Source organism: Muntiacus reevesi, chromosome 2 (genome assembly GCF_963930625.1).
Source record: "Muntiacus reevesi chromosome 2, mMunRee1.1, whole genome shotgun sequence".
NCBI classification, from domain to species: Eukaryota; Metazoa; Chordata; class Mammalia; order Artiodactyla; family Cervidae; genus Muntiacus; species Muntiacus reevesi.
In genome coordinates, this window is record NC_089250.1 from 279745816 (window position 1) to 279755915 (window position 10100).

General features: G+C 48.3%; 1 pseudogene; it reads right to left on the minus strand.

Annotated features, from left to right (window-relative positions):
• Positions 1–5694: 5694 nt before the first annotated feature.
• LOC136157715 (solute carrier family 25 member 3 pseudogene) lies at positions 5695–8448 on the minus strand (annotated as a pseudogene).
• Between the last annotated feature and the right edge of the window lie 1652 nt (positions 8449–10100).

Consider the following 10100-nt stretch of genomic DNA (forward strand, 5'->3'; position numbering starts at 1 on the left):
AGCCACTGCCCTCCTCGTCCACGACGCCGACAAGTTGACATGTGGACAGCAACTCTGGGTTTACAACCCGCACGCCATCGAAGGGGTTCTAAAGCAGCTGCCAGATCAAAGAGGATACCACCCTCCAGAAGGATGACAGAGATGGATAGTACCGAGATCAAAACAACAACCTGATATTGCCTGCCATCCTGGGTCATCACCTATGTGAACACCTGTACACAACTATATACTTGGGAGAGAAAAAGACCTTGACACTTCTCCAGACAGCCTGCCTGAGTTTCCCTCGACAAAATGCAACTGTACGAGAAATAATCCAGGCTTGCAAAGCATGCCAGCTGATGAGGACAGGGAAAAGGCAGCACACGGAAACGAGGAACCGAGGGGAAGAGCCAGGGCAACACTGCGAGATAGATTTAACTGAGGTAAGACCAGGCAAGTACGGGTATCGCTATCTGTTGGTTCTGGTAGATACCTTCTCGGGATGGGTAAAAGCCTTCCCCACTAAGGGAGAGACAGCCACAGTGGCTGCTAAAAAGATCTTAGAAGAGATAGTGCCTAGGTACGGGCTGCCAGTGACTATGAGCTCTGATAACGGACCTGCCTTTGTGAGCCAGATTGTACAAGGGCTGGCCCAAGCTCTGGGGACAAAATGGAAGTTACATTGTGAATATAAACCCCAGAGGTCAGGACAGGTTGAGAAAATGAATCAGACCCTAAAAGAAACCTTGACAAAGTTGGCAATAGAGACTGGCGGGGACTGGGTGACTCTCCTTCCCTTCGCGCTCTTTCGAGCGCATAACGCTCCTTGTAAGCTGAACCTTACCCCTTTGAGATTCTGTATGGAAGACTCCCTCCTGTGTGTCCTATATTCGAGGGAAAATGCCCACCACGCCCTAACTTGGGACAATTCCAGCAATCACTGATGGCATTAAGTAAGGTACATAGCCATGTTTGAAAATTAATTCGAGAGATACACGAGGGAACAAGCAAGGGAACCATCCCCTCACATAATATTGGCTCAGGTGATTGGGTTTGGGTAAAACGACACCAATCTAAAGCATTAGAACCTAGATGGAAAGGCCCTTATGTTGTTCTCCTTACCACTCCTACTGCTGTTAAGGTCGACGGGATCGGGCCCTAGGTTCACTGCAATCACGTGCGGCAAACTACCCCGGAAGAACAGGAAAAGGCACAAGCAGAATGGGAGGCAAGACCTCACCCGTCAAATCCTTTGAAACTGAAACTCGTACGACGGGAGCCCTCTTAACTCTCCTGCTGATGACAGTTTTCATGGGCCCAGGAACAACCAGTCACAACCCCCATCAGCCAGCTAACCTGACTTGGGTGATCTACAGTCCTGAGACTGGAGAAGTGCTTAATTCGAGCTGCAACGTGGCCCCCAAAGGGACATGATGGCCAGTACTGACCTTTGATTTGTGCGTGCTGGCGGCTGGCGGTAATGGGTTTGGTCCCCACCAACTGACCAAGTTCTTTGCCCACGGCTCTTTCGGTCTGTTCACCCGTAACTGTGAGCGGAAAGGCCCACAGTACTAAGAACAGGTGCCTGTCTATGTCTGCCCGGGGGGAAGACGGGATTGGAACCAAATTGAAAAATGTGGGGGAGTTGCCTCTTTTTATTGCGCCACTTGGGGGTTGCAAAACCACGGGAACATTTCTTTTCCCACCTCCAAGAATCCTTAAGCTCCTTGGCTAAAGTAGTGTTACAGAATAAGAGAGGTTTAGATTTGTTGTTTCTGCATCAAGGAAGATTATGTACCACACTGGGGGAAAAAATGCTGTTTCTATATCGACGATTCAGGGGGGGTACAAAAATCCCTCCAGAAAGTAAGAGAGGGACTAGCCCAGTAGAAGAGAGAACGAGAAGCCCAACAAGGCTAGTTTAAATCTTGGTTTCAAATAAAAAAAATAATAATAATAATAATAAAAATAAATCTTAGTTTCATCGCTCCCCTTGGTTGACCACTTTGATTTCCACCCTCCTGGGTAAACTCATAATATTAATTTTGTTACTCACCTTTGGTCCATGTATTTTAAACCGTCTGGTCTCATTTATTAGGGAGCGCCTAAATACCATCCAAATTATGGTATTGAGACAACAATATCAGTCAATTTCACAGGGTGAAGAGAAAGATTGCTCTACAAATGTACAAAGACAAGGGGGAAATGTGAGGCTGTCACGGCTAAGGCCATGGCAGGCAGCCTAGAGTAGGAGTAGGCCTGGTTTCCCGGGCTAACATAATTATCAGGCCTCCTGGAGCCAGCCAATCAACATATGCCTAGCTAGAAGAAAGGGAACCTATCAGGGGAAAGCTGAAAGCCCCACGTAGGGCCAACAAAAATTACCTTGCAGCTGTGTAACAAATCCGCTTACGCCAGCTACCCACTGTGTAACCAATCCGATTGCACCAACTACCTGCTGCTTGTTTTGACCTAATAAATACCCGAGAGAACAGGGGCTCGGGGCCTTTCATACTCACACAGCTGGTGAGGGCGGGAGGCCCTGGCTCGAGACTGTAATAAATTCCCCTATTGCGAGTTGCATTGTTTCGAGGAGTCTTCTTTCCCGACCGGGGACTTGGACTACGGGCAGAACAGTTAGGACTGTGGCGGAGAAGGCAATGGCACCCCACTCCAGTACTCTTGCCTGGAAAATGCCATGGACGGAGGAGCCTGGTAGGCTGCAGTCCACGGGGTCGCTAAGAGTCGGACACGACAGAGCAACTTCACTTTCACTTTTCAGTTTCATGCCTTGGAGAAGGAAATGGCAACCCACTCCAATCTTCTTGCCTGAAGAATCCCAGGGACGGCAGAGCCTGGTAGGCTGCCGTCTATGGGGTCTCCCAGAGTCGGACAGGACTGAAGCGACTTAGCAGCGGCAGGACTGTGGCAGGGGCGGCACTGATCCAAGACGTACTTGAATGGTGTTCTGCCAGAGTACAAAATTGGGGAGGGGGGCTCCTACAGGCAACCCCCCTGCAGGTTACATAAATCCTTTGTTAAAAAGTTAGGGCTGCATGGAAACACAATAGACCGTGAATAACCACACACACAATGGAACACTATTAATAGTAAGCCATAAAAAATATGAAATACTTTCATCTGTGACAACATGGATGACCTTGAGGGTTTTGTACTAAGTGAAATAACCAGATGGAGAAAGATCATAAAATAAGATTCCTCTCACATATGGAATGGAAAAAAAATAAATTAACACACCAAACAAAAACAAAAATGTATAGACAGAACAGATTAGCAATTACCAGAAAGGAAGAGGTGGGGTGGGAGGGACAAATGGGTAAAAGCGGTCCACAGAATGTGATAAATGGATACTAAACTTTTGGTGGTGACCATGGTGTAGTGTATGCAGAAGTAGAAGCATAAGATTTTACATAGAAATCTTATATAAGATGGAGTTGAATCATGCTTAGGGGGATCTGAGCGGCTTTTAACGAAAAATGTTTGGCCTTGCTCCCCAGGACATGTGGGATCTTAGTTCCCTGACCAGAATTGGACCCATGCACCCTGCATTGGAAGTGTGGAGTGTTAACCATTGGACCACGAGGGAAGTCCTTGAGTCCCTTTTTATGTGTTCTGTCCTGAGCTGTTCTCCCAGACTCTCCCCATCCCTTAATCTTGCAGCTCACAACTTAACACGCTGATTAAGATGAGAGAGACATGAGCCGCCTTGGAATGGAAACTGAGCGTCCTGAGCAGCTGGGGGAGCAGGCACTTCCTCACACGCTCTCCTTCCCCCTACAGGAGAAATCGCAACTGAGAAGGCCTCTCTTAGAGTTGGTTGTACTTCTTGGGGTGGGCTGACAGGAGAGTCAAACTGATTCTCTCACTCTCTTCAATGTGCTCAATGTTCATTTTTTTTTTCTCCAGTGATGAGCTGAAATGTCTCATCTGTACTGTTTTATTCCCACAAGGACCCTCTTCTCTGGACCCCCATTGCTGGGAATAAACTTGAAAGAATTGAAAGCCCAAACCCAATCACATTATTGTGCACCAGAGGTCATAGCAGCATTATTTATGATAGCCAAAATGTGGAAACAACTCAAGTGTCCATTAACACATGAATGGATTTCTTACAGGTGGTACATTCATTCTCTGGGATATCATTCAGTAATAAAAAGTGTTGAAGTTCTGACTCATGCTGCAATATGGTAAACCTTTAAAACAGCCTAAACAGTTAAAGCAAGACATAAAAAGAAAAATAATGTATAATGCCACTTATAAGGAATATCTAAACTAGACAAGCTTGCACCAACTGAAAGTAGATCAGAGATTTCCTGAGGCTGTGCCGAGAGGTAGATGGGGAATTATTCCTTTATGGGTCAGGCATTTTCCATCTGGCTTGATCTTTCTTGCAAGCTAGTGGTGGTAGATGCAAAGCATTGCAAATATATTTATTGCCACTTAATTGTATACTTGAAAAGTATTTAAATGGCAAATTTCTTGTTATATAAAATTAAAATTTATAGGATGAGAAGCGGATTGGTTACACGTTTGCAAGGCAATTTCATTGGTCAATACTTTCCCACGCGGGACTTTACTGGGGGTTTCCACCACGTTGCTAATGTCCTAATTGGCAAATATCGGTCAGTGTTAAGTGAAAGCTAATTGGTCCTAAATGGCAAACAGTGGTCATTTTTAAGCGAGAGCTACCAGATAATCTTACCAGGTAGGAAGACCTACTCCTAATCTAAGTTGCGTTACTTCTGCTCACCTCACATTCCCCCCTGTCTGTTCTTCAAGTAGAGGAATCTTCCTCTTCTCCATCTTGGGCCACTGACACTATAAGTGGACCCAGGAGGGTAGATTCCTGAGATCTCGTTGAGCAACTCATGAGTCTTCCCGTCGCTGATCAGCAGGAGAGTTAGGAGACCTCCCGGCGGACGAGTTTCAGTACAGGTGAGGACTCGTCTTCCATTTTCCTCACGCTTTTTCCTGTTCTTCTGGTGTGGCTTTCCGCACGTGACTGCAGTGAACCCAGGGTCCAATCCCGTGACAGCAGTAGGAGTGGTAAGGAGAACAACATAAGGGCCTTTGCATCTAGGTTTTAATACACACAGGAGGCGGTCTTCCATACAGAATCTCAAAAGGGCAGCTTATAAGGGGTGTTACGTGCCTGAAAGAGCGTGAAGGGAAGGAGGGTCACCCAGTTCCCACTAGTGTCTTTTGACAACCTCGTCAAAGATTCTTTTAGAGTCCGATTCATTCTCTCAACCTGTCCTGAGCCCTGGGGATTATATTAACTACCATTTTGTCCCCAGAGCTTGGGCCAGCCCTTGTACAATCTGACTCACAAAGGCAGGTCCGTTATCAGAGCCCATAGGCACCGGCAGCCCGTATCTAACCACTATCTCCTTTAAGATCTTTTTAGCAACCACTATGGCTGTCTCTCCCTTAGTGGGAAAGGCTTCCACCCACCCTGAGAAGGTATCTACCAGAACCAACAGATAGCGATACCCGTACTTGCCTGGTCTTACCTCAGTGAAATCTATCTCCCAGTGTTGCCCTGGCTCTTCCCCTCGGTTCCTCGTTCCGGTGTGCTGCTTTATCCCTGTCGTCATCAGCTGGCACGCTTTGCAAGCCTGGATTATCTCTCGTCCAGTTGTATTTTCCTCAAACACTGATCCACACGCAGATTCAGTCCATATTTGCTTACATTTATCTACTGAGTGTCTTCTTCAGAGACTCTGGCATCTCAGGGGGAGGAGGGCGAGGGAGCCTGAAGCAGACCTTCACAGAATCATAGATAGTGCAGTCAGAGTGCCGATCATGATGATGCGGGCACACAGTCCCTTCCATACACCTCTAAATCCAAGTCTCTTGAGGACCTGAGGGGCACTGCTACCCTTCCCTTTATGCAACACAGACACCACGGAATCAGCAACAGTACATTCAAAGCAGGCAAACTTCATCATGGTGTATGGTATCTGTCTCATCGAACGAGGAGCAACCCCCTTGTAGAACGCCTTTAAGCCTTCTTCCTTATACATTTTGGGAGCTGCATCCCTCAGAGTGTTAGCATAACCTGGTTGGGTTTGAATTCGAACCTTAGCAGCTTCCATAGGAGCCAGCGCAATGTCAGCAAAGAATTCAGCACTGGCAGAGGCAGCCAAATACAGTGATGTGCGCCACAGATAGGCATTCTCCTCTCCAAGCATGTACTTCATAAAAGCCAAACTTGCAGAGCCCCTGCAGGGAGTGGCCCATGAGGGTCGGGGCCCATCCTTTGGCCAAACCATGGAAACCATTCTCTTTGACTGTAACTGAATATCCATTAAGAATGCCCTTGTACTTCTGTGGGTCCACCTGCATACGGCATTTCACTAAATCCAGAGGAACAACAGCAGTGTGTGTCAGACCACAACTTAAGTCCCCACCAAAGCCACACAGTGCATAAAACTTTGCGGAGCCATATTCACAACTGTACTCTTCTACCGCGGCAGCTCCCTCTTTCCTTTGCCTATCTTTTACATAGCTGCTCCCATCGGTAAACCATACTAGCTCACTCTTGTCTAGGGGTACATCAGTTAAGTCCTTTCGTGCTGCCAGGGCCTCAGCCAGTATCTCGCTGCAATCATGGAGCTACAAACAGCTGGAACGGCTTATTTGAGTTAGGCAGGGCAAGGGCTGGGGCTTCTAGTAGGGCCCGTCTGAGTGTCTGGAAAGCCTGTTTCATTGGCTCAGTCCAAGTCCAGGTTGGAGTTTCTTTACTTCCCTCATACAAGGACTGGGCCTTCTCAGCAAACCCTATGATCCACAGTCTGCAATATCCAACAGTCCCCAGAAACTCTCTCACCTGGCAGGGGGTCATGGGCCTTCATGACCTGGGTTAGCCACCTTTGCCCCTGCCTGATCTTATATCCCAAACAGGTGACCTTTTGCCGGGCTATTAATTATGTAGCAGATGGACCTCTGGGAGGCAAGTCTGATATTCGAAGAGGTCCTCACTCAGCCTCTTGAACCTCTGTGGGCTTACCAGTTGGCCTTCCTCCTTGGTCCACTCAAAGCAAATACCTCCTGGCTCTGGGCTGCCAGGGGTAGGCTGAAGAAGGCATCTTTCAATTCCAACACAGTGTACCAAGGGTACTCAGGCAGCAAACTGCTCAGGAGGGTGTATGGGTTAGAGACAGTGGGGTGTATGTCACCCACCCGTTTGTTGACTTCTCGCAGGTAATCTGTCCCACCCTGCCTTCTTCACCGGCAGTAAGGCTTCTGCCAAGGGGATTGACACCGCTTGAGAATTCCGGCATCCATGAGACGTCGAACGTGGGGAGTGATCCTCCAGCGAGCTTCCTGGCTCATGGGGTACTGTCTCACCCTCACAGGAGTTGCCTAAGCCTTTAGCTCGATGACGACTGGATGTCTGTTTGGCCAGTCCCATCCCTGCCGTTTCAGCCCAGGCCAATGGGTATTTTTTCATCTCTCTTTTTTTTTTTTTTTATATATTATTTTATTAGTTGGAGGCCAATCACTTTACAACATTTCAGTGGGTTTTATCATACATTGACATGAATCAGCCATATAGTTACACGTATTCCCCATCCCGATCCCCCCTCCCACCTCCCTCCCCACCCGACTCCTCAGGGTCCTCCCAGTGCACCAGGCAAGAGCACCTGATTCATGCATCCCACCTGGGCTGGTGGTCCGTTTCACCATAGATAGTATACATGCTGTTCTTTCAAAACATCCCACCCTCACGTTCTCCCCCAGAGTTCAAAAGTCTGTTCTGTACTTCTGTGTCTCTTTTTCTGTTTAGCATATAGGGTTATCGCCACCATCTATCTAAATTCCGTATATATGTGTTAGTATACTGTAATGTTCTTTATCTTTCTGGCTTACTTCACTCTGTATAATGGGCTCCAGTTTCATCCATCTCATTAGAACTGATTCAAATGAATTCTTTTTAACGGCTGAGTAATATTCCATGGTGTATATGTACCATCTCTTAAGGCTAGGGATAAGACATGTCCAAGACTGTCCTTCTCCCAGCTCTATAACTGAATAAAACCCAGTGGCCACTCCTTTCTTCCACAAAATCTACTGCTACGACACAGGAATGGGATCTCATTTCTCTCCATTTCCTTCTTTAACCACTCTCTCCCCAAGAGTTCTCACCTGCTTAAGCCTCTCTCTAGAAGGGACAGATGTTTTCACAATATCATCAATAGCCCACCACTGATCAGCAAGGTAAAGTGCCACAGCTGTGAGTGAGTCCTCAGGTGCAAAAAGAGCAAGAACTTTCTGGGTCTGATCTCCACCATAGAGAGGTACAAAGCCTACATCTGACAGGCTAATAGAAAAGCATTCCAGATTTTCAGGGTCCCCATACCTCAGATCTAACATGTAATCTTCAGCAGAGTTTTCCAGTTCCTCATGACTGCAATTATCCAAAATATCCACAGGGAATGCCATCGGCCACAACAAGTCTCTTCCAAGTAGAGGGGCTGGGCATTCTGGTATCACCAAAAACGAATGGGACACCTGGTGGGTCCCCAGATCTCCTTTTCGTTCTGTGGTTACCCAGGACTTGGGGAGGGGTGCCGAGTCTTGATTCCCCTAGTCACTGTCTTCCTCCGCATATAAAACTCGAGTTCCAGGGGAGATTCTCTCTCTCTGGGTCGTACCTCCCCTAAGGTCCCTCTTAGGGCACTCATTTTTCCAGTGCCCCTGTTCTCTGCAGTAGGCACACTGATCTTTCTTTAGGGCCTGCCTTTTTGGTTTCTGTTTTTCTCCCATCCAGGGATCTCGAGGTTCCCTCAATTCTGTAAAAAGAATCTGGGCTAGCTCCCTCTGGTTCTTCTGGTTTTCCCTCGTTCTATCTTCCTTCCTGATCTTCTCAGCTAATTCCCTTTCCTCCCGTCGAATTCGTTCTTCCCTTTCTTCTGGGGTCTCCCTATTATTATATACCTTTTCAGCTGCTTTCAGTAAATCCTGTATCATCTGTTCTCCCAATCCCTCTATCTTTTGTAACTTCTTCCTAATATCTGGGGCTGCCTGATTTACAAACGCTAACGAACTGCAGCACGTGACTCCTCAGCCTGGTGGTCCATAGGTGTATATTGCCTGAAAGCTTCCATCAGCCTCTCTAGGAAGGCTGCCGGGCTCTCAGTGGCCTCTTGCCTTACTAAATTTCGGCTTTGTGCTGCGGCCCGCAGGCCAGCCATCAGAGTCTGGCGGGACACTCGGAGACGCTCCCTACCTTCCGCTCGCTCAAAATCCCAGTTAGGCCGCAACAGAGGAAACCCCTCGTCCACGAGATGAGGCTGGGCGGTTTGCCTCCCGTCGGTCCTTGGGACCCGTGTCCGAGCTTCTACCAGAATTCACTCCTGCAACAGCTGCTGACAATCGTAGTGAAAGGAGAGTTTCACCTGGCTGGGCTCTAGTTACTGAGGCTCAATTATTGTAAGGCCTTCAGAGTCCGCCAGAGGATAGCCCTGGCTGGGATTCATCAATTGCGCCCACAACCGTTCTCCTGTTCACCGAAACTCTAGTCAGAGTAGGAGCAAGACCAGAGACAATGCTGGCACACACACAAACACGGACAAACACGGACAGCCGAAGACAAACACACAGACCGACAAACGCCGGCCGACAACACAGCGCTGGGTTTTCGGGCCCCCTGACCAGACTCGGGATCAGGAGAGGAACTCTCCTTCCCACAGAGCAGGCTGCCTTCCAGCGTGCTCGCTGGCCTCGGCCTTACACTGGCTGGAGAAACCTTTCTCCTGTGCCAGATACCTTCCTGCTTTACCGCAGGGCCCTGGAATTACTCTCGACTTCCTGTGCCAGATACCTTCCTGCTTCACAGCAGGACCCGGAATTACTCTGGGCATCCTGTCCTGCCTGAGACAATGCCGGCACACACACACAAGCACGGAGAGCCAAAGACAAACACACGCACAGCTGACAACACAGCGCTGGGGTTTCGGGCCCCCTGAGTTTTCCTGAGCACCCGTGCTATTATCTATCCTTCCCCTCTGTCCTGGAAGTGTTCTCTTCCCCCGGTTAAGGGATCCCGGACGAGCCCCCAAATGTTATGCCCGAAGTCCAAATCCCCGAGCAGG